The following is a 25,047-nucleotide window of genomic DNA, read 5'->3' as shown; positions in this document are numbered from 1 at the left end:
TAACTGCATGTTCTTTGCAAGTCATGCTATCAAAAAAATCTCTGTTACTTTAGGTGTTTAGGAGTACTGTATTTCTACCTAATTTTATTATATAGACTTCTGAGTGAATCTCTCTTACATATGCATAATATATATATTTGTTTTTTCCTTCCAAAACAATCATGCCCTTCCCTATGAGGGCAGAGGGTCCTAAATACAATGGTTAAACTCATTGGGGAGGGAAGTGTCGTGTTAAAGAAAGTCCATGAAGGGGAATCCGTACTGCTCATTGACCCTACTTGATGGAATATTTCTTCACAGCAGATTTATAGGGGTTTCAAGTCTGACAAAAGGACAGGGTCAAGGAAAAAATTGTTAGATATCCCCTCCCTATGAAGGAACTGCTGTTGTATCATATAAGTCACAGTGACACGTTTGAGTCTGGGGATAGGGGAGTGCTTTCCATCTCTTAGTCCATCATGTATCCCCTCCACATCAGCTGTTTACTCCAGCTTTTCACAGGCATGCAGTATTTGGCTCAAAAAGAATGGACTCAAGCAGGAGAGAGGATCCTTGAAAACGTAACATTAAGCATAAGAAGCTATGATTCTCCTTTCCTCTCCTTGATGTATACATGCAAAACTCATTAATGCTAACGACAGTCTAGGAACAAATGAGCCATATTATACCACTGCTACTTTATCCCACAGGCAGAGCAGGAATGTGGCACCACTCACCCAACAAGTTACCTAACACAGAGTTGGCCTCATGTTGAAAGAGATTTGAAGCTGTAGGCAGTTAAATACACAGCCTGCCCCTGAGGACTGCCACCGTAAATAAGCATGTTAAGACTCTCAGTCTTTAATGAAGAACAGAAGGAATTTTCAATGAGTAATCAGAAACAGCTCTCAAAATCAGGGATAGCTCTGTGGTATGCATATTTTTATTTGGTGCACAGAAAATGCATTGTTTCTGAGCTATTCCTATAACTAGACTCACTGTACTGTTAAAACCTTAGTGGATCCTGCAGTGTTTGTGATTCTCTGAGGACTGAAGGAATTAGAGAAGGCCTTCTAGAGTAGTTAGAGGCACCACAGTGAGAAATGATTACCCACTTTAAAACCAGCCACGTGCAATTAAAAAGAAAAAAAATAAACAAAAAGGAGAATAGATGCACATAAAAAAGACTGAGTCCAAAGAAAGGAAAAATGATTTAAAATATCTATCTGCTATAATCATTCTAGGCACACTGTGAGACTACTTGTGCTGTAACGGAAGATGGAGAAGTAAAAAACACTTATCTAATCGTCTGCAAATTATAGTAAGAACTACATTAATGAGACCTAAGGATGTATCCCTGTTAATGAGTCAGCAGGATTCTCAGGAGTAAATGAAATTCCATGCTTGTGCAACAAAATGTCCTTATGTTAGACCAGAAAGACAATATTAGTCGGAGAAGATAGATAGAAATAAAAAATATATGTTTATAGTAAAAACTATAATCAGTGATTCTCATGTGCTGAAATGATAAACATCTGTAAAAATTTTAAATAAAATATCTATGGTCCTGCATAATATGATACAAATACAAACATACATAAACAAGAAGCAGAGGCTTAAAGCTGCAAAACCAAGGAACTGAGAAATATGACTTTGTATTTAAAGAAGTAAATATGAGGCAACACAGAGAACTGTGGCACATAAATGCATGTGCTTTGAGATCACATATAAACAATTTTCTTAGTGTCTCCTCATCCTGTACAATTCTAGTATCAATTCTTCATTCCTATATAATGGTTATTTCTTATTCTGTGAACTCAAGGTTTTGATGAATTCATTTACCGTCTACCGACCTCTCTCTCCCGCCACCATTTCACCAACTTTGTTGAAATTTTTGGGAAGAATTAAGATTTTGATTTCCTGGACAGACTGGAATGAGAAAATCTAAAATACAGTTTCCTAACAGATACATAAAACCAGAAATGAACTTTCTATTTCTAATTAAAAATTTCTATATGGATTTAAACGCCTTTCCTGGCTCACATGTATTTACTGAAAGGGTTAGTCACTATTTAGGTTGGTCATTCAAGACAAAATATTATCGACTAATAATACAGAAAATAACTTTTCATAAAACCACATATTTCCTATTGTAGAAGGCTTCATTGTGCAAAAATAGCAGACATTGTATTTTCAAATTCCCAGAGGCACATGAGACATTTGCATCTGGTTATTGTTTAGATCACTAAAGTACTGTAGTCAAAAAAGAATGGGAGTCAAAGAGGAGAGGAAAATCAATGACTCCTATGCTAAACCTTTCCTTTAATCATTAAACCTATTCAGAAATTGTTTTAGAAAAATCACAGGATTTGATTTCGAACATGTAAGCAACTGCTTCAACATTACTGAAATGGTTTGTTTGTGTCATCTCATCTAAAATTAATACTTTAATCTAGGTAGAACTCATAAACAATTTTGCCTGTTATGAAGATGATCTTTTAAGCAAATGTATAATTTGACACAACATATCTCATCTGCCTCATTTCATTTTAATTATCCTAAGGAAAGCCAATATCATTGATACACATGATAACCAATGTGGTCTTTTATTAGATTTTTATTAGCTGTAGGGGCAGAATTTATTTAATTACTAAAGAATTTTTTTTTGCCAGTCTTGAATTTCTTCTTCTTTCAAGAATTCTGGCAAAATTGAAGACACGAAAGGCAATGGAAATGTGCCTGATCCTAGGAAATCTTAATATGGCCAGGAATGTTCAGTGATGAAGCTTTAGATCTCTTCAGTTTCTTCAGACAAGGGTAATCTCTCTAAAAATTACACATACATGAAAAAGGTGTCATTAAATCACTTCCTTACAGTGATTAACAATGTTGTGAAGTGGGCTTGTTCTGAAGCATCCACGTATATCTCAAATCCAGCTCAAAAGACTTTCTTCTCACAAGCCTCTTTAGACTATATCTTTTTTCCAATTGTTTCTATAGCAGTTTATTCTGCTTCCCATTATCCCATATGTTCGTCAGTGTCCTTTGGCCAAGCCTTTTAAACTTCTTCATCTTTTTAAGAATAATTAATTTCAAGTGAAAGGAAATCAGGGCATAACTGTTACAAAATACATTTAGAAAAAAACTGAGAAAATGGGTCAGTTTAAATACCAAATGTTCTTGGGCATATTACTAATTTGAGTTACTTTTAGAAGGGTCTCTTGACAACATAAATCCCACGTGATGCAGCAGCTGTTATGTTAACTAATATGTTTCCATAAAAGCATACAATATGGTTGTGTAATCCCTAATGTAAATTAATTTGTTCAAGTTAAGTCTGCAAAGACACTTAATTTTTTTCAGCTTTTTAATTGCTCAGTAAGTGTGCTTTTTGTACTTGAAAGGATAACATGGCTTTTTTTTTTGCTAATCCGTTGATTTTGCCCTTATGTTGATGTAGATACCTACCAGCTATAGCTTTACTCTGGTATGCTTCCTGTGGGATATTGCAGGGTCAGAGGTATACACCTGAGATCAGGCTTTACTAGACTTTCACAGATCAAATTATTTAATTTGGGCATTTTAACTAATTCAGTTCAGTGCTCAACAAACAGTGTAAACAAAAGGCAACAAGCCTTAAAAAGAAAAAACCTAACCCAATTTTTTTCCAAACTATTGCTTAATGAAAACAAAGACTTAAAGACTTAGTAGGTATGTGCTTTTCAGTATTTTTCTCCTAACAGTACTAATAATATTTTCAGTGTTATGAACAATGTTAATCTTTTGCCTTATTGTTACCTCCAGACTTCCCTCAACATGAAAGCAATAAGCCCTTTTAGAAGTGAAATACACTGAGCAGTTACTCAGGGTTAGAGATGTAACTGAAAGGGTTGTGTCAGCATTAGCGTTGTCTCCCAAAGTGTAAGCAAGGCAATTCATTCTGTGAAAGGTTTGAAAAGCAAACATTTGACAAAGGGTTATTTTCCTGGGTTTTATTTGCCTATATACAAAACCTGTGATTTAAAAAAAAACCCAAACCCAAAATATACCAATTCCTGGGCTTTGTAGATGGGGGACAAAATAGAATATGTAGTTTACAAAGTTTATGAGATCATGAATTTGTAGGTCATAAGTCTGAGGACTGTCTTCCATGACCAGAGAAGTCAGTGTCACACTGCTTAGAGAAAGTGTCACTCAATGTGAATCTTTCACCTCTACTGAACCACCAAAGATGCCTGATCTGGTTTCTGGGCCCAGCACAGAAGAATTAGCCTAAGAGACTGTTACACAGGCTACAGATGTTGTAGACTTGGTTTAGTGAGGAAAGCTTTTATCCTAATATACTTCAACAGCTTGGACTATGTGAAGTTCTCCACCAACATCTCCTTCTACTTGAACTTTTAGAATGAGTGAAGGAAATTTGTGCTTTTAGAATGAGAATTGCAAAGTCTTCCTTGTCAGTTAGCAAGAGCGGGATGTGGGAAGTTCCATTAAACAAAGCATATATGTAAGAGTAAATCATATTCAGGCCTTAGGAGCAGTAATGGAATAAAATCTTTTTGTATGTTTATCTGTGTTCACAATAAGAAGCTGTGTGATATCTTACATAGAGTTTCCAATTTGTAGATATTAAGGAAATTGATTTCAAGTTTTGTAGAAACATTTGTGGTAGTGTTTTAGGTAAGACTAATACTTCATCTAGTGTAACTGAAAAAAGTCCCAGGTAGCTTTGAGGAAAGTAAAAGGAACTTGTCTAAGTTACAAAGTCTAAAATACAAATCTTGTTTTGAAATCATTATTTGCAATTTTTTATCTCTTTCAGGTTATTTTTTTTAAAAAAATCATATTCACTGTTATAACTATGGGTAGTTTCATCATCCATAGAAAAAACTGTCTCACTTTAAATTTTACTGTAGTCTTGGGCTCAGCAACATCTTGCATGGATAGTTTAGAAACATATTTCCCTATCTCAATTTTTAATTTCTTCTCTTTCAATATCCCTGACTGTCCTCTTTTTCTTATGCTATGAGACAGAGACAATAAAATGTCTCATTATATCTTCTATATCATTCATTCACTACTTTATAGACTTTTGTTTTCTTAATTCCCATTTGTTTGCTTGTTGAAGTCCCAGACTTTTCATTTTTTTCTTCATATTAAAGCTTTCAAGAAGCACCAACATTTGAAAATCAAAATGGAAAGAGGGAATTAGTGTAGAAAATAAAACCATAGAATACTTCCTTTTTCTAGAGTATGCATTTGACTAGGAAAGAAGTGAATCAAAAGCAATGTCTTATATATTATTTATAATTCAATGATTGAAAATATGCTCCTTTGTTAGAAAAGAAAAAAAAGGTTTCAAATGGTTCAATGAGTAGTAAATGCATAGTACAAAGCTGCATTTTACAGAACTCTGGAATTGATTTTGTTTCTACTTAATTGCTTCATATTTGTGTGGCTATAGATAGTAGATGGCAGAAAGCCTTAAGAGCTGATAAGTTTTGCAGATGTCATAGGAAAGTAGAATATATTTTTTGCCTTCATTGTATAACTCTTACCCCCTATCACTTTAGTTGCTCTTAATAAAAATGCATAAATAACACAAAGCTGAAAGTATTTACGATTTCCTAATTTAACTCTTATCTTGTTTAGTTGTTCTTGGAAAACAGAATTTTATGTTCAGTGTTTTCAATGTAATTTTATCACAATGAAATTTCGTGCCTTCATCAGCCCTGCTGTGAACTGCATTCACTGACGTCAGTGGAAGGAGGGTTCTGGTTTATTCTCTGTGGCTCTCTACAGAGAAATAAACCACCATTTATCTATTATGAGCAGCTTAACAGCATCTTTCATTTAATCTAAAACTTTTCAGTCATAATGCCAACTTTCAGCTTTGATTTAAACTTTCTGCAGTACTCAATGGTACAATTGGCAAAATTCCAGGAAAATGAAGATTAGGATGAAATTTCTTTGAGAAAATTTTTTAAGCATTTCAATCAGAACACCACAGGCAAGTTGTCAAGATACAGCTATTCAATATCACTCAGCTCACGCTGCTGATAGCTATTGATACACTGTGAAAGAATAGGAAATATGAATGAACCATTCAGTATAATAGCATTTACCACTAGTTAACAGAGATGTTAGACACTGGGGTGTCCCAGAGGAAAGCATTTAAGACATCTATCATATTTCTTTTGTGGGCAATTTCAGTAGACTTTCATGAAAAGTCTCAGCTCAAATTTACCAAAATAATTCACATGCATAAATACTGCCTATCATTTACAGCTGAGCAGATGGGAATGCTCAAGACAGTCTGCAGCTTGTTGTTTTGACTCTGTATAAGTGCCAAACACAGGACAGAGTATCTCTGGACGGCATATTGGGTTTTTACTCTTCTATTGATGGCATTATGTAGAATTAAATATGAGCAACACAGGAGATATAATACAGTTTTATGTGAGAATTTTAAATTTCTGGCTTATGAAAGAGGTAGGCAATGCATGGCCAAACTAAAAACACTTGTTGGGTAGTTAGTGGGATTTGGGACACGGGGAGGTCCAAACCCAGAAGTCATTACAGCTGTGTGCATAGTGTCATCACCAGCTAACCTCTGGATATGAGCCATTCTTTACATACACTTTACATAAAATCAAGAGTTGCTCTCTGCCATGCTTATAAATCTGTCTTGTAATTATTCAGGCTCTACAATAAGATGCAGCCATTTAAGAATAGAATATAAAGCCTAGCTAACCAAAACCCATTGCACTACTGGCCAGCTTGGCCTGTTGGATGTGGACAGGGCTTGAAGATGTACCGTAAGGTGAGAAGATCAGCAAATGTGTGTGCAGCTACTACCAGCACTATTCTTCTGTCAGATTCACCTACAATACAACTGAAAAAGGGGAAGAAAAATATACAATAGGTTATGTTAGGCAAATCAGAAAAAAGCATACTCAGTATTAGCATTTATTTATTCGTTATGTAGTATAGGTGAGGCAGGTCATGGATTAATGCCCATCTAGATATTTCCTGATTTGTACAGTAACTGCTTATAAGCAATTAATGTATAACTACATCTTCCTTGATTTCTAAATGTTCATTTTTGTCAATATAGTAATTCTTTATTTTTGGAAAAAGGACCATAAAGCAAAAGTTGAAAAAAAGTCACACTGAATTAGAAAACTCTGCATGAGTAGCACTGGATAAATACTACAAAAAGAACAAGCATAGATTTTTGTTTTCTAATTCAGCGCAAAAAAGCCTCATCAAATCCTCAGTGTTATTCAATTTTCAAGAAACTCACATTTAAAAGGAAGACTTTTAACAGCAACCAACCACAGAATGAGTATTCATACAATTATCTGGAAAAAAATGTGTGGTTGCAAGAAATCTTTACTCCAGATTTATTTCTCACATTTCATCAATGCAAGGCAGATGAAAACTTCTGTGGTCTGCACAGAAAGTGACTGAGTGTTAGACGTGATTACATATATGTATTCCAAGTTACATTAATGTACACATTTATTGCATAATATTCCTCCCATCTCCATGAATTCTCATTTGCACTGAGTATGCTATGCAGTTTAATGGTGTTAATTAGCCATTGACCATAAGACTTTACTGGCAATCCATTTTCTTGTTTGTGTATTTGTTTTTCTGTAATTTGACTGCAATACAATAGCTTAACCTTAATCTATTTATTGTTATTTATTTATATTTAGTGTTCTTTTTGCTCACCATGTAACCTAGAGTGGGTCCAATTCTGTAAGCTCATCTGGAAATCATCTGTGCAAGACCTATAGCTGAGGAGGAATTCAGGGAAATTATGGTAGGTGTTGCTCTTGCTGTCGTGCCGTTTTGCTGACATTTGATTATTCCAAGATGATCTTTAGGAATGTTGCCACTATAACTACCAACATCATTGTAAGGTTGTCTAGGAAACCTTTTCAGTCTGAAGATCTGTTGATTAAAGAATTTCTGCATGTTTTTTTACTGTTGATTCATAGAGTGGATAATTGGTTTTGGTTTCCTTAGTGGAAGCTTTTTGCAATTGTTATTAGACAGTGCAATGCTAAGGGGCTTGCATTAAAGGCAGTCAGAGTAAGAGGGTATCGGTCCAAATGAGAAACATGTAGTGAGGGAATGGCACATTGCATATCTGAAGTTATTCTCTGGTATTGGTTGTTTTTTGATTTTAAATCAGAGGAAAAAATAAAAGAAGAGAAATGAGAATCTAATTCTCTTAACATTTTATTAGGGAATTTGGAAGTCAAAGATGACCAGCAAAAAAAGCTATTTTAGATTATGTTCAAGCCAGTATGGAAGATAGTAGTGGTTGTTACCTGAGATTTCTTTGCACATGATTAGCTCTTTGCAGAGTGATTAGCTAAAGACTAATCAATTCAGATTTATAAGGCACAAAACATGCAGATTAACCTGTTCACCTTCTACAACAAAATAACAACTTCTGTTGAGTAGGAAGAGCAGTGGATGCTGTTTACCTGGACTTCAACAGAGTGTTTGATGCTGTTCACCACAGCAAGTCATGCAGTTGTCCTGGACAAACTGGCAAGATACAGATTAGAAACATAGACTCATAGAATGATTTTGGTTGGAAAAGACCTTTTAGATCACAAATTCCAACCTTCAGTACAGCCCTGGTAAGACTGCCAGTAGACTGTGTCCCCAGGTATGACATCTACTTGTCTTTTTAACACCCCCAGGGATGGTGACTCAACCACCTCCTTGAGCAGCCTATTCAAATGCTTGGCAACTCCTTCAGTAAAGAAATTCCTCCTAATATCTGACATAAGTTTCCCTTGGCAAATCTTGAGACCATTTCCCCTTGTCCTGTCGCTAACTACCAGGGAGAAGAGATCAACCCCCACATTGCTACAACTTCCTTTTAAGTAATTGTAGAGGGTGATAAGATCTCCCCTCAGTCTTCTTTCCTCCAAACTAAACAACTGTGGTGGAGCCCGAAATTGAACGGGGTATTTGAGGTGCATCCTCACCAGCACTGAATACAGGGGATCACTTCCCTAGTCCTGCTGGCCACGCTATTCTGGATGCAGGCCAGGATGCGACTGGCCTTCTTAGCCACCTGGGCACACTGCTGGCTGATATTCAGCCAACTATCCCTCAACATCCCCAGGTCTTTCTTCTCCAGGCAGCTTTCCAGCCACACCTCTCCAAGTCTGTTACGTTGCATGGGCTTGTTGTGACCCAAGTGCAGGATTTGGTTCTTGGCCTTGTTGAACCTCATGCAATTGGCCTCAGCCTATTGATCCAGGCTGTCCAGGTCCATCTGTAGAGCCTGTCTACTCTCAGGCAGATTAACACTCCCACCCAACTTAGGATCATCTGTAGACTTACTGAGGGTGCACTCGATTCCCTCATCCATGTCATTGATAAAAATATTAAACAGAACTGGACCCAGCACTGAGTCCTGGGAAACACCACTTGTGACTGGCCTCCAGCTGGAGTTAACTCTTACTCACCCTTTATGCCTGGCCATACAGCCAGTATGTTACCCAATGAAGCATATGCTCATCCAAGCCACGAGCTGCCAGTTTCTCTAGGAGAATTCCATGGGAGACAGTGTCAAAGGCCTTACTAAAATCCAGGTAGACAGTGTCCACAGCCTTTCCCTCATAAACTAGGTGGGTCACCTGGTCATGGAAAGAGATCAGGTTAGTCAAGTAGTTCCTGCTTTTCCTGAATGTATACTAATTGGGCCTGATCGCCTGATTGTCCTGCATGTGCTGTGTGATGACACTCAAGATGATCTGCTCCATAACCTTCCCTGGCACTGAGGTCTGACTGGCAGGTCTGTAGTTCCCCAGGTCTTCCTCCAGCCCTTCCTATAGGTGGGTGTCACATTCACAAGCCTCCAGTCAACTGGGACCTCTCTGGTTAGCCAAGACTATGGATAAATGATTGAAAATGACTTGGCTAACACTTATGCCAGCTCCCTCAGGACCCTTGGGTAGATCCCATTGGGGCCTATAGACTTGTGTATATCTAGGTTATGTAGCAGATTGATAACCATTTCCTCATGAATTATAGGGCTTCATTGTGCTTCCCATCCCTGTCTTCCTGCTCAGGGTACTGTGTACCCAGAGTACTAGTTTTCTTACTAGAAACTGAAGCAAAGAAGACATTAAGTACCTCAGCATTTTCCTCATTCCTGGTCACTGTTTCCCCTTGCATCCAATGAAAAATGGAGATTCTCCTTGGTCCTCCTTTTGTTGCTGATGTATTTATAGAAACATTTTTTCTTGTCTTTCACAGCAGTAGCCAGATTAAATTCTAGCTGGGCTTTGGTCTTTCTGTTATTTTCCTTGCACAGCTTCATGGCAACCTTGTAGTCCCCAGTTTCCCGCTCCTTCTTCCAAAGACCCTAAACTCTCCTTTTTTTTTATTTTTTGAGCTCTAGCCAAAGCTCTCTCTTCAGCCAGGCTAGCCTTCTTCCCATTTTTCTGCACATAGGGGTGGCCTTTAAGGTTTCCTTCTTGAAGAGAGGCTTAGGGGCCATCATCACAGTATTCCAGTACTTAAAGGGCAACTACAGAGATGATAGAGGGTATCTCTTCACAAGAAGCCACATGGAGAAGAATAAGGGAATGGGTACAAGCTGGATCATGAGATGTTTTATCTCTACATAAGAAAGAAATTTTACAGTAGAGAAAAATCACTCATTGGAATAACATCCCCAGGGACGTGGTAGAGTCCACATCGCTGGAGGTTTTGTAGACACAATTGGACAAGGTGCTACGTAATGTCATCTAAGTTCCCCTTACCTGGAAAGTTTGGACCATATGGTCTTTGAAGTTCACATCCAATCTGGGTTGATCTGTGATTCTATACTTCTATGAGTCACCTCTGCTCCATTAATGTAAACTTAAGTGGAGTCTCACTGTTGGGAGGAAGAAATTATCTACTTGTCCATGGCTCAAGCTCTGAACACCACTTATCTGAAATCACATAAGAGGAATTTTCTAGAGAGCTCATCTATATGTGGGATGTAGCTTTGAATGCTGTTCTTTCAGTATTTGTATTGCAGAGGTAGGTATGTAGTATTGACTAGCATTTTGTTTGACTGAGACAGATCAACATGCCTGGTTTCCAGGAAGCAGCAAGTTTTTTTAACCAGCTGTGCTGTCTGTCTGGTGAGGGAAGAAGGGGTAACAGAAGGCCACAGCTATTTTTATTTAGAATGAATGCCATGAAAATGAATTTATGTCTTCTCTTCTGAACAACTGCACCTCCCTACTTCTGATAATGCTCATTACAGAAGAAAATGGCACTATTGGGGAGTGTTGGCCTTTGACAGTCCATCTTCCCATGTCACTCGCCTGGAATTTAGCGTGATAAAGTTATGCGATGACACAACTTTATGTAATCAGATTTCACTGATATTTGGGGTGAGAAAAATTAACCAAGCTGACCAAATAATTTATTGCTTTAATAGTTCAAAAACTGACACAAACCACATGGAAAGAAAGCACAACTGCCTCTCTCATTTTGAATTACAGGATTCCAGTGTTGTTGTAAGACTCATCAGTCAAAGAGTATTTGGCCTCCAGGAGTTCTGTATTTTTCCAGCATGAATGAATATCCCAGCTGGTGTCTTTGTTAATTTTTTAAAGAAAAAAATACATGCTATAAATTTCTTGTCCTGTGGCCCAGTGAGAGCTGTGTTATCTTTACCAGTAATGGACCACAGATCTTGTGCTAGCTCTACCTTGTACCAACTGCAGAAGACCCTACTACTGGCCTAAAAACCATATCAACTTGTTATGAGAAAGTTCTTTGTGAACCAGAGCTTGGTACCGGGTTTCTCTTGGTGTTAATATGTGAAATAACAGTGAAGATCTTGAAAATATAGACACAGGTTGAACACAGAGGTCCAGAACCTTAGACACCACAGTGGTGGTCAGCTGGTGGCCAGCCAGTTGCTGTTGGAGAAGTGCAGCCATTCAGTACTCCATCATGCTGCAACATCTAGTTCAGGGCTGGTGACCGAGGGCTAAAGACAGTCTGCAAATTCTAATACTAAAGAGCCAGATCTCAAATCTGGGAAAAATCATCAAGATGCGGAGTGTGAGTGTGGGGGTGTGTGTGTGTTTGTGTGTGTGTTTGTGTGCGCTTTTTCCTCTCCAGATGCTGCACTTTTCTCCTCTTCAATGCCCTAACTCCTCAGTAAAGACCTCTGGCATATAAACTCAATCTGGCTAGTTACTATTTTTGGCAAAAGAAAATATGAGATGAAAATAAAAATAAGATCACTTATTTGCAATTTTTACAGTGGAAAATTCTTTGCTGAAACTGTAGGAATTGATCCTGTCAAATAGTCAAAGCTTTTTCTGATTTTCTGAGATGCCTCTCACCTTTATTATATTCACTGCATGTTGAATCAGGCCCTTTGTTATCTAAGAGTCATATGGAATAGAAATCATCAGATTCAAAACTTTCCTTAGCAGCTGCTGAGGAGATCATCAGTGTAACAGAGAAAAGAGGAAGTTCTGGTCAGCTAAACCCCAAATCTCTGCTTTTCTGCTTGTGCAGAATGGATGTGGTTTGGGACATACTTATTATTGAGGCATCAGGCTCCACATTTAGACTTGGACCTTCTTCAGTAGATAACTTCTGAAACAATTAACATAATGCTTTATTTTTATTTGCTTGTAACACAAAGAAACATTAGCAGGAGCTGCAATGATGGGTAAGCCATGTAGAAAAAAAAACATGGTTTACTGAGGAACTTGTAGCAGACTTGATAAATACTGCAGTCCTTTTTATTGTCATCACCACAAATTGCTAATTTAGAACAAAGAAATGCAGATCTCTGGTTTCTCGTAACTATTCCACTTCAGTACACTAGCTTATAAACATGTTATTTCAGCTGTGCTCTCAGTCGCATGATATAGTCCCTACTATAATTAATGTATACTCACAGTGTAGAATTGTCAATAAAATATGCTGTAATTGCTCAAATATCTGTCAGTGATTGTCCATCATGCCTGTATGATAATATGCAGTGATAATATCAAAACATTGGAATATATTGTCAGATCTAGAGTCAGTCTTATAAACAACCATTACAGTCCTGTCAATTACATCAGATAAGATACAGATATTAGGACATATATTTGTTGGGGGGGGGGGCTCAAAATGAAATTATTCCATCTAATGTCATCTGTGAAAAGACAGCAATATCTCTCACAGCAGTTGAAGAATCAGAAGTCCCTGATTGTTAGATGCTGAAATATTCCCCAGTGAATATTCTTTTTGGAATAATAAGATACAGAAGTGCCACTTCCAATTCTCTGCTGTCAGCCTGTAAGACCAAAAGTCCTGTGGGTACCACAACACTTGCATTTTGCTAAGAATTTTCCTAACTTGTGAGATAAGACACCCTTCACCAGGTGATGGGATTTTGTCTGTATCTCCAGAGGGACTGGGATTTCCTCTTTGCTGCACTGCTTTTCATATTTGCATTTTAAGGAGAAAGTTAAAACAAACAAACAAGTATTGAAACAAATTACAAAGTTACTATCATGTCATAGTTAGCACTTCAGTTCTTTTTATGTTTTGCAATATGGAAAGACAATGGGATAATCCCAGGTGACACAATATAGGAATGACTTTTAAACTGTGATAGACTGATGAAGATAATGTAATACAAATGTTTTGTAAACAAAACACACATACAGACAGAAAATATTTGTATTACATGGTGTAACACATATATACATACATAGATATATAAAATTAATATACTATTTTGCCTCTATACTCTTAGAAATTACAGAATTAATGTGATTCCAATTTCTTGCCTCCTGTCACTCAGATGTTTCTAATTCCAGGGACTGTTTTCTCCCTGAGGGACTTTGTGGGAAGTTGCTTTCCTAGGGACCCTAGAAAATAAGTAACTACATTGTGCAGAAAATACATATCACTGTTTTTGCGAAAGCTGTATAAGTGGAATTGATTTAGATAAATATATACCTGCAAATTGATAATGGGAACAAAGAAAGCAGAAAAAATCCAAAGCTTTCAAAAGCCTTTTTGACATTGCCTTTCTGCATGACCAGATACAAAGTGGTAAAATTTTTGCACCAGTTTTTCCAAAGTTAAACCAAAATAGGGCTGTATTTATTAAAGATTCCATAAAAATGATACTGAATTATAAAATGCCTAATAATACAGAATTTATAGTGATAGCGTGACTTACATTTGCAATAAAACATTGAATCTATCTTCAAAGGACTGAAGGCTTGATTTTACTATAAGAAATTATACAAGTAATAAAAATAATCATTGTTGAGGGATTTGTTAAAACCAGATCATGGGTCTCAGCTCTAAGTGAATTTATTTTGAACCTTCTGAAGCAGACATTGCAAATTTTAACATTCTAATGAGTGAACTAAAAACATATATTTCAAAGAAAACAGCAGTCATAAATTACATTTATGACACATGAGGTTGCTGACTGCTGTGCAGGGAGCACGGAGTAATGGTGCTAATATGCACTCTAGCTTAATTTTCTCAGTTCCCAACATGCTGTAATTCTACACTACAAATCTTTAAATGGCAGTTATATTTTAATTAATATGATTATGTGCTGCCATTAGCAGACCCTACCCCAGCACATTTCTTCTGCCAAACCCATGAATGCCAGTAAACCATTAACATAAAAGGGTTGTTTGCTTATTAAATTCATCTACACAAATAGGCAAGGGTTGCAATTGTTGATTTGCCATTGAAAGAACAGAACACAAGTGAGTTGCACAGTAGCTGGCAGTTGCAATTATCTAGTGTAATTAAATCTAATTTATAAGCCCCCTCTCAAATGAGAAAGTAACAATTTTTGTTAATTAACAAGAGCATTTGTAAAGCTCGTTAACTCCATCATTCACCATCTGCCTGGATACATGAGAGCATGCAGTTATTAGTGTGGGACGTGTTGCATCTGTGTATTCATGTAGAAATCTGTTTGGAAAGTCTAATGATTGAAATGGGAGATAGGGATGGATGTTATATTACAGTGAAAAGAAGATCTACTGTTTTCATTTATCTTTACAGCAATGCAAGTGCTTTGTCATTATCTTGTGCATACGGTTTCATTATTCTGATACAGCGCTCTGTTACATTGCCTCATACCATCATCCCTACAAGCCTGCAGGGTACAAGAGCACTTATCTTTCCTGATGACTGTTGAATCATTTAAAACAAGTTATTAGTGAAACAATTAAAATGATATTGGTTCACAATTGTATTGATAGCTGCCAGGCATAATGAAACATTCTGAATAGCAGTTGGGGGTTCTCAGAACGGGTGGAAAATGCTGTTAATCAGAGACAAGAGAAACCTCTAAAGAAAAACTAAATTGCAAGAACACATTAATTGTATTGGAACATTTCATTTAATTGAGAACAAAGGGAAGGTAAAAATCATATTATCAATGTTTTATGAACATGAAGGAATAAGAAAATTACTATGTCATTTGTCACATATCTTCTGTCGGAAATGAAAATTGAAAAGGCTGTATTTAACTTTAACAGGAACAGGCCAAATACATCATGTCATTACACATTTTGTTTTTTCACTAGAATTGCAATAACTAAAAGGAATAAGTTTTTTTTTTTCCCCCACTAGACTGTGAGTGAGTAAGCAATAAACAAGTTACAGTCTGCTAGTCAGCCGTAAAGGAACGGGATATCTGTGCTGTCATGCCCATTTATGGAAGTCTTGAGAAATTGCTACTATAAAATCAGATATGAACAATGTGCAAATGACACAGCATACACAGTTCTTTTTTTCATATTTTCTTAGGAAGATCATGATTAATATTGTGGAATTGTAATGCTCATAAGAACAGCATGTTTAATACTTCTGGTTAATAATAGGCATATTTGCCTGATCCAGTGCTCCATTGTAGATACCAGAAAGGCTCAAATCAGATGATTCCCATTTATACAAAAGGCCTTAATGTGTTAGCAAATGTATGTAATTTAAAGCCTCTTACCCTGCACAATGTTATAAAGTGTCTCTGAGTAAATGGGAATTGGGCCCACTGAGTTGATTGAACACTGGATACATTTATCTTAATCCCACCCTCCATCACCACTGACCTCCTAATATTGGGCAGCATGGAGAAAGGTTTGCTACTTATACCAGGTTACTGGGCACCCCTGAGATCTTTCCCTAGGGTGACAACAGGGATGAACAAATTTGTACAGAAGTTGAACATCATCCTTTTTTTTAGAAACAGTAATTGGTATGAAAGCATGTGAAAACTATTGTCAATGAAGAAAAGTCTTTCAGCTTAGATGTAATTAAATTCAAGTTTTATTATTTCTTTTTTTTTTTTTCCTTTTTGAATATTCCTACTGTGCATGGACAGAAGGGAAAGCTGCCATTCTCCACCTTTTGGGCTGAATTCAGAAAGATAGTAGAGTAACCATATTCCATGTATGACATTTTTCTTATTTGGACTTATAAGGTTTTAAATTAGACATAGTTAAAAAATTGATCAAATTACCTTAAAGTAGAGCTGATATTTCCTTAGGTTCACAAATGATTGCACTGTATGCATCTTTTTCTTTCTTACTTGTTATTGTTGAAGAGATAGTGTTTACAAATGTTTTTGAGTGTGGAGCATTTCGTGAACTATTTAGTCCAGAAAATCTTTTAGAAATTTGTTACACAATTTTTTTCCTTTCTTTAACTTGCATAGTACATTTCTCCTTTTCTCTGTGGATTACCTAACCATTACAAGTCAATATCTTGTCTCAACTTGGAACTTACTCCCTGAATTTCATAAAACTCTCTACTTTCTTATTTCTGTAGATATCTTCCTTTCCTCTACTATTTTTAAGCTGCTATGAATGACAAACAAACAGAAATAGAGTTGGAAAAGTGAGGAGTAAATCATGTCACTGTTATTCATTTCATTTGTCATCTATTTTTAGATTCTTATCTAGTTTACTACTACCAACCAGATTCAAAGATGGGACACTGGATCAACTAGAACTATAAATCATTAGTATGGCTATTCACATATTTTAAAAAAACCACTACACATATTGAAAAACACTACACATATTATACAGACATAATTCCTATTTAAGGGCCTGGAAATAACATGTATTACTGTAAATTAACAAAAGCAAAAGTGTATTAAAAAGCGTTTCTATTGGTGAAAGTTTTAAACTAATTCTTTTACCTTAATGAGAATCAAATTAGACCTACATTATGATTATTACTTAATAGAGCAGTGATAAATGTAAAATTAATGACAAAGAGTTATTTTGACAGTATTTATGAAAATGAAAAAATTGTTCCCCCATTCTCTTAAAAGGAGAAAGAAGGAAGGCAGGATTATGTTAGGAGAGACTGAAAGTCAAACCCTGACTAACAGAGAAAAAGTAACACTTGTAGGGTAAACATGACAGGTAGGTGAGATCAGCTTTGTGAATGCTAGGAAAAAGGCATGCAAATTTTGGTAAAAGAATCTTCAAATAATCAGCCTCTAAGGAGTGCTGAGCACCTGCAGTTTTTAATGGCTTTAACTGGAGTTTTCAGTATTAAGCACTTGCAGAATTAATTTCTGTAGTTGGGAGGGGTAGGTGTTGGGGAATCTCACTATGTATGTGGTCTCCTGATGTTTTGGGTTTTTTTTTTGAAAAAGGAAAGGTGGAGTTTTGCCTGTCTAGAAAGGAAAGAAGTATATAGGCCAGATTTATTGGCTGCCTAGCAGATTTTACATTCAATTTTCATTTTACATTCAATTTTCTGCCATGAGCATATATATACATCAGCTAGGCAAGCACTTTCAGCATAAAAAAAACTTGTTTGTATATAAATATGTTGATTCACATGCAAATAGGCTCATTCATACATGAATACACATGTTTGCCTGGATAAAATATTCCACACATTCATGACGAAGAAGTAGAAAGACCGGCAATAACAGAAGATGATCACAGCGAAGTGAAGAAAAAAAACCCTAATCAAAATCCTGTCATGGTCTGAGCAAAAGTATTCATAAAAATATGGTTCCATTAAATTTCTAACGTCTGCTTTTGCTTATTTACTTGTTATGCAAGGGTGGTTGTTCTCATAAAAACAGATTTTAAATATGAAGACTGCATACTTGTGTCATAAAGAGGTTGTGTGGATGGAGAAAACTTCCTAAGTGAGCTGCAGTGATGGAGAGCTACACTTTCACTAATTTTGAACTGAATATATGTACAAATAGTTATATAAAATAAGGGTATATATTCCAGCAAAAGCCAATCCCTGCTTTCCCATCAGCTCATTAATTTTAGGAAGATAACTAGGCTTTCAAACCCATGGTCTTGTGGTAAAGAAGGTTTCTATGGCACTGGTTTATCACTTAGATAGTGCTACTGCACTGCTACGGAGACCAGGAGAAAAAGAAATCACATTCATTTTGTGTTTATTTTTAGATGAGATATGAGCTTTTGCTAGCCATATTTTTTACTCTAGAACATAAGTTCTTTTGTCTTTTCTGGTCTTTGGAAATAGCAATAAAAATAAAAATTCTGTATCAACACTGTCTGGCATAGTTACATGTACATGTTTCTCATTTAGGATGAAACAGAATAAGCCCTCAATCAGCAGAGAGACTTTCTGAATCAAAAGGTAACTGCCACAGTGGGAACATTTTTTCCATGCAAGACCAGTGTGGTCTTTTGGCTTAGAGGGCTCTAACTTCTACTCTGTGGAAGTTACTCCTCTTACTGCATTAAGCACAGCACTCCCTGGCTTTCCTACTCTTAGGTTAGACAACTGCTCACTGTGAGGGCTTCTCTCTTCTGGCCATTCAGTTAGTTCTTGCTATGCTCCTCCCATTGTATAAAACATTTTAGATGATGGGCTACAAACAGGTGAAAGTTATTCCTAGTATTCAGGATTTTAAATACATACTTGCCTTTAGATCCCTGGAATAAATTTCATTTTTTCATGGCTTTGTCACATTGTCAGCATAACTAGTAGTTAGCTGTGATCATGTTGTCAAGTGAGAATGAACTGTTCCTCATGCTCTCATGCCCCCTCCCCTCTCCTTCCCCCTTCCCCCTTCCCCCTTCCCCCTTCCCCCTTCCCCCTTTCCCCTTCCCTTTCCCTTTCCCTTTCCCTTCCCCTTCCCCTTCCCCTTCCCCTTCCCCTTCCCCCTTCTCCTCCTCTCCCCCTTCCCTTCCCCCTTCTGTCTTCCCCCTTCCCCGAACCTCCTTTGTTCATTTGTCTTCTCCATTTATGTGAACTTCAACTCTTTACTAAAAACGAGATAAAATATTTACTTTTTCCCTTTGATTTTGCTTTGGACTTTTGGAAATACTTTCTCTTTCATGTACCCAGTGTATATCACACTTCCTTTTGTGTTCTTCAAATTCATATTAAGGAAGAACAATTTATTCTTTGTTTTAATATTCTTTATCTTCATGACTTTAGCTTGGCTCTTAGCAACTCTTTCATGTCTCTAGACAAAAACATAAAAACTTTTTACCATCCCCTGGAGGCTTACTGTTTTTCTGTATATTTTTTCCTGGTGTGGTTATTCTTTCAAATGTGTCACGAACTCCTTCCTAGAAGTATTTTCCTTTGCTTTGGATATAGTCTGAGATCTTAGACTTGAAGAATTTCCAGACTTCCTAAGTATTTCTCATTGCTCCTAGGTGTACCTGATCTCTCTAACTACTTCCCTTAATTTATTAAAGCTGGCCCTGTGGAATCAGGAGTCTTACTATTTTTTTTCTTTCTTCTCCCAGTTCTTCTACTGAAATGAAACCAGATCTTGCCTTGAGCAGGTAAAAAATTCAAATTTACTCCTGAGTCCTCTTCTTTTAAAAGGTGGAGATTGAGTCGTCAAGTCAGGCAAACTTTAGGTACAAATGTTTGTTGCGCTGGGTCAGGCTGGCATGGAGTTAACTTTCTTCATAGCAGCCTGTATGGTGCTGCATTTTGGACTTGTGACCAAAACAGCGTAGATAACACCCCAGTGTTTTGGCTGCTGCTGAACAGTACTTGCACAACATTGAGGTCTCTGTTTCTTGCTCCATCCCACTGCCCAGTGAGTAGGGGAAGAAAATGAGAAGGGACACAGCTGAGACAACTGAGCTTAGTTGGCTAAAGAGATAACCCATACCATATGCTGTCATGCTCAGCTATATAGAACATGAATTTGGTCTTTGCTGGGAGACTGCCCAGGCATTGGTCTTCTTGGGAATGTGAAAAATGTGATTAATTTTGCACCGCTTAAGGTGCTTTGTTTTCTTTTCTTCCCCTTTTCCCTTCACTTACTAAGCCATTTTTGTCTCCACCCATGAGTTTAGTCACTTTTGCTCTTTGTATTCCTTCCCTTATCCCACTGTGGGTGGTGAGCGGGTGGCTGTATGGATGCTTAGCTGCTGGGTTAGTCTCAACCCACAGAACATTTTATTTCAGAGAGGTGAGAGCCTAAAATTTACAAGAAACTTCCCATATTTCCTGAGTTCAGAAGTATGCCAGTACTGTGAACAGCATGCTGCTAAAATAAGTTTTAAGACTGTTATTTTAAATAGATATAATAAAAACACCAATGATGGGATTATACTGCAATTGTCCTTTACCACACTATTCTATTACCACAGCACCTACTTGGAATATTTCTGAGACAGATATATAAAATGAAGCTGCCTCTATATCCTTACTTTGTAATATAATAGCTTGAGATGTTTTAAACGTATGCAATGTTGAAGTTTGAGTGGGAGGAAGAAGCCTCCTGTGATCCAAAACCTCTGTGAATGTTATATTACTCCCCATTGCACCACAATCATTCTGTGTGACTGGAAAGAAATCTTGAATTTAACCACTTCTTGGCAGTGTTAAGAAGATGCGGCCAAGCTGAATTACCTCCCAGGCCCAGGCAGTGCAAGGTGCTCCCTAAATTGCCTCTGGGCTAGCCTAGCATTTCTACTGAAGTGGCTGGGTTGATGGGAACCTGAATCCTAGCATGCTGTGGTTGGAATCTGTGCAGCTGGAGAAAGCCAGCATGTAACAACTGCTGGGAACAATTTTTGCTTATATGGGAAGTAGTCCCAGCCACTGCTTTAACTCCAGTGACCTATTCTCCCACACTGAAAACTAGCAAAGAACTTGGCAAGTCACAAAAAAACAGGTTTCTGAATTTTAGTTGGCAAGCGTGGGAGCTCAGTAGCTACTGAGAGTATAAGAACCTCAGGGCAGGAGACCAGTTGTGACTGCTGAAGCACATCATTCTTTTCTCCAAATATCATACTGTCTATGACAAGTGTTCTCTGCAGAAAAATTTGTCCTAATGATACTTATACCTGCTCGCAAACGCTGACTTTTGTTTCTCTGTTTGACACAGGACCACCAGGTGATGAGTATTTAGTGGTGCTTGTGCTTCAATTAGAAGTGCTGGTCTCAGAACTTAACAAAGTCGTTCCTAACATCCTCGCTGAATCAGACCTTTTCTCTTGCAACTCCCATCCACTGTCAGGTAAGTTCAGTAGATGAGAAAAGCGTGCCTGTTTTCAACAGAGAGAGCATTTCTTCAAAGTGCTTCTTTCTGCATGTTGATCTGTTACATGTATGCCTAGCTAACCCTCTTTTAAAAGAACATTCTTAACCTTTGACTGGGATTTTGAGGACAACAGCAGCCTCTGCTGTTTTGACAGACTGTCTTTGTTCAATTGGCTTTTTGGAACTTGTGCCTGGTATATTAACCATAGATGTGCTCACTCTCATTTTTTAATTCATAGTGCACTTCAGTCGGCCTGGCTAGCATATTATGCATCTCTTTGTACACTACAGGGCATTGTATTAGCATGATGGCTGGTAGCTCAGCTAAGATTTATCAAAAAGTAATTTGAAGTTGCAACATCTGGGCTTGGGAGCAATGTGCTCTCTACCCAACTACTGATGTAACTCACACATATCAGAAATGAAGCAGAGGAAAAATATATTTTCGTTCTCTGGTACCATTGAACTGCAGAAGGTTTCTCCCCTTCCAGCCAGTATTAATCATATGAAGCTTTCACAAACAACTGTACTGTTTATGTTCTAATTTCTACTCACATCAGGCAGAAATAGGACTCCCCAAACACAATATAGCAATAAACACTGTTTAAAAAATATAAAAAATGACTGACCAGGCATGCAATATGCTTCTTGCCTCTGTATAAATCCAGTGTGGATGAGGATGATTTGATTTACTTTCCATATCAAAAGCAATATCTTTCCTAAGGCAATATTAGAATATAGAATAGTTTTTAATGATAATAGACTGTGTAGTGATGAGTTTTTTATATAAATTTAATGATTTTTACCGTAGGCCGCTCCTGTTTGAAAACTTCTATGAAATCAAATGGATGCTAGCTAAATACCACCCTCCCCATCCCAGCTGTAGGTGAGTGTTATTTTGAAAAGGTACTCTCTTAATTGGACTGATTGCAACTGCTGAATGTGGTAGTGACAAGTTTAAGAAAGAATAACATTTAAGGATTACTGCCTTAAATTAACAATCCACAACTTTGTAGGCTCAATTGCAGTTTATCTTGTTAAAGATAGTCAAAGTTAGTATTCAGAGATCCTTCTTACATTTTCCAGGGTCTCTCAGCCTTATTAATTCAAATCTTACTTTCAATGTATGCATGTAGCCAAGATAATTATTAGAAGGAGAGATCAAAGCAAGCATATTATAGTCCTATTCCATTTTCTGCTGATGTGAGTGATCTGCCTCTTCTTTGATGTTGTATGCTTCTACAGTGAAAGTACAGAGGATAAAAATACTACACCATGTAATCTGGCATTTATCCCATGAGAGCAGAATTCCAAATTGTGACACATGTCAAGAAGTTAAAAAAAATAACTTAAAAGAGCCTTGTGCTTTATACAGTGACATACTCTGCATTTAAACACCATCAAACATCATTTTCCATTACAAATTTAGTCCCCTATATAAAATTCAAAGAATTTCTGTAACTCTAGTCAAAGCAAATGACAGCAATACTCATAAAATTGCTACTATATTTACTAGTGGTTACACTAAGACTGCAGCTTAGCTTAATTCGAGCCAAATTCCTTTTTTTTTCTTGTCCTTAAAAAGCTGAAGTAAAGACAAAATGAACATCTTTGTTAAGGCACAGATGCACCTCTTGTACAATTTGGTTTCATCTCCAGCAGTTTGTTTACTCAAACTGAGTTTTGTCTCTCTTTAGAAAATGCCAGTGATTCTAGGTGCTGAATCCAGTACTGATGCACACTCATAGGTTTCTTCCTCAGACTGAGGAAGGAGGATTTATCCTTTATTATTGTATATTGACTAGGTAATTGCCCCGCATTTCTTGTCAAAATTCTGCCGTATTGACACATATATTGGAAGCTGAACTCATCATATTTCTGTCTTTGTAGCATAACACTTCATTATTTCAGATTGTAAAGAGCAGAAAGAGTGTCAGTTACAACATTATAACATTTGGTCTTCTTAGATTTACTGGAAAATGTTAGAGTTCTTTAACCGGTTCAAGAATATTTCCTTCACTATTGAAATCAGTGAGAATTTCGTTATTATCTCCAGTGACTACACAGACTTAAGAAATTAATGCCTATTTCTTTATGTCTAGAGGATGAAGCTGGCCAAATACAAGCTTCCTATGTTCCCTTTTGTTCATGCTTAATATTGTAATTCATTCCAAAGAGATTCCTTGTGCAGTTAGAAGAATGTCCTTAATTTTATTTTCACTATTTATCCACGTTTTCTTAGGTCTGAGTTCTATGGGGAGCAGAAACAAAACTGTCAAAACACAGAAAGGAGAAAAAGCTGTTCACAAAATACAGCTGGAATGAGAAAGATCCAGAAATATCACCAAATACCCTAATTCTTTCCCAGCTTTTGCAGTTATGAGATCTTTGTGTATTTTAGATAAAAAAGATAAGCGAATATATGGAACCAGAAACCTAGATTACTTCTCTTGCGGTTGTTGCTAAAAGTGTCATAATCCCTTCATTTTGTTATTCAGGAAAGGTCTGTTTCATTTCCCTTGCTTTCTAGGAACACTTCTGGGTTTTGGTAGAATTCTTCCCCTATGAAGGAAGGCAAGTCTTGCATGCTAGATTTTGTAATGTAGAGCTTTTGCTATAGACTGAGAACCAAAATCCCAGCCCTCTAAACTTGATCTATATTTCCAGTTTAGGATTTCCCTAAACAAGACATTCAAAGGCAAATATTACTAGATTTATGGCCTGGAATCCTCTTAAACTCCAAGTCACACCTAGGTGGACATGAGTGCAAGGAATATTCCCTTTCATCTACGTCTGCCTTGAAGATTACCCTAGATTCTCTCGGACTGTCATCTGGCACAGGGATTCATGATCCTGCCACAGCCAGGCTTGATTACTGCAAATCATAGGGCTTAGGAATGAAGCTTGCTGAAGAAATAAAAAGAGCTCAAGGTGGTTTAGAGTGCATCTGCTTGTCTGTTCAGCAATATGGGCTGTATTATTCTCCCTGCACAGTGCTCCCACTGAATCCAGAATCCAGATGTGTTTCTGAAGAGTCTGCTGGGATGTGTGGTTAGAATGATCATCAGGTGGAAAGTAGGCTTTCTCCAAAATAAAAACTCTCGTAGTAATGTCTTCAGTTCTTCAGCTAATTTCATTTTTTCCTCCTCAGAAATTCATTCCCGGACCCTCCATGTTAGTAGGGTGCCAGTCTGGCTACTCCAGCTGTGGCTCACAGGTTCTGTGTTCCTTGAAAGTCTGATTCATAGCAGGCTGCTGGGACATAGGTCATTGTTCCATGAGATTCTCAGTATTTTCCTTGGAAGGAAGAGGACAAAGTGCTCTACATATCAGAAGAGTATTCAGAAACATTTAGAAGTACTTTGGAAAAGCTAACAGTGAAACGTTCTTGGAAATACATTCCAGAGTTTTCCCTCCTAGAGAAGTTTTAAAACAGTAAATTATAATCTGAATCATAAGTACTACTTATTTTTCCTGAAAATTTACAAGTTCCCATGCAACAGGTATTCC

Source organism: Phaenicophaeus curvirostris, chromosome 3, assembly GCF_032191515.1.
Source record: "Phaenicophaeus curvirostris isolate KB17595 chromosome 3, BPBGC_Pcur_1.0, whole genome shotgun sequence".
In the NCBI taxonomy this organism is placed as follows: Eukaryota; Metazoa; Chordata; class Aves; order Cuculiformes; family Cuculidae; genus Phaenicophaeus; species Phaenicophaeus curvirostris.
The sequence above is the reverse complement of the archived record's forward strand: the minus strand, read 5'-3'. Positions refer to the sequence as shown.